The 791-nt window shown below is 67.9% G+C and overlaps 1 protein-coding gene across 1 annotated transcript in view; it reads right to left on the reverse strand.

Moving 5' to 3' along the window:
• Nucleotides 1-287, reverse strand: part of Ahctf1 (AT hook containing transcription factor 1) — a 67,190-nt gene extending 66,903 nt beyond the window's left edge. The window contains exon 1 of the mRNA XM_013520466.1: nucleotides 10-287. The gene's annotated coding sequence lies outside the window, so the exon portion shown is untranslated. The remainder of the gene's footprint in view (nucleotides 1-9) is intronic.
• Nucleotides 288-791: the final 504 nt, after the last annotated feature.

Here is a 791-nt window from a genome sequence, read left to right on the forward strand (position 1 = left end):
CCGCCGTACCTGAGAGGGCGCGCGATCCGGCCGCCGAGTCCGGGGGCGCGGGGCGAGACGCGGGTCCGTCACAGCATCTCCCGGGAGACGCGGGCTGGGCGCGCGCTCCTCCGATCGCAGGCCTCTAGGGCCCGCACACTGCTCAGCTGTGAAGACGCAGCCCCTCGCCCCGCCGCGGGCCCAGCCCTCTTCCTCCTCCTCCTCTCAAGATCCTGCCGCCCCCGCCCGGACAGCGCCGGCGCCGCTCAGCGCATTACCCCGGGCGGACCGGGCGAGTCCCACACACACCCGGGCCGGGCGGGAGGGGGCGGAGGGGGCGGGGCGGCCCAGGAGGGAGGGGACACCGGGAGAAGATCGCGGCCGCTGGGAGAGCAGTTCTCGCGAGCTTTGCGGACCCGGGCGCCGGCTCCGCGGGAATTTCAAACTTCCTGTGGAAAGAGGTGGGGGCAAGGAAAGAGAAGCAGCGTGGGAAAGAGCGGCTCGGTTACGTAAAACAGGGTCTCCCCGCCCACGGAAGTGACTTGGGGGAAAGACTACGAATCCCACAGTGCTCTGCGCGTGGGGCCGCTCCGGAGCCGCGAATGGTATTGGGCTCCTGGTGGGCGCATCCCGGCTGGCAGACTGACTCTCTTGGGAGCGTCCCCGAGTCATCGGCGGACCCTTCTTGCAGCGACCCAGTGATAATCTTTTCTCCACTGGCAGCTGCATTTGGCCTCCGTGTTTTTCTTTCCGTGCCTGCTTGAGGTCCCAGCGGGGCACTAGACTTTTTGGGAAACTCTTTTTGCCCTTTC

This window comes from Chinchilla lanigera, unplaced genomic scaffold, assembly GCF_000276665.1.
Source record: "Chinchilla lanigera isolate Chin_1 unplaced genomic scaffold, ChiLan1.0 scaffold00005, whole genome shotgun sequence".
NCBI lineage: Eukaryota > Metazoa > Chordata > Mammalia > Rodentia > Chinchillidae > Chinchilla > Chinchilla lanigera.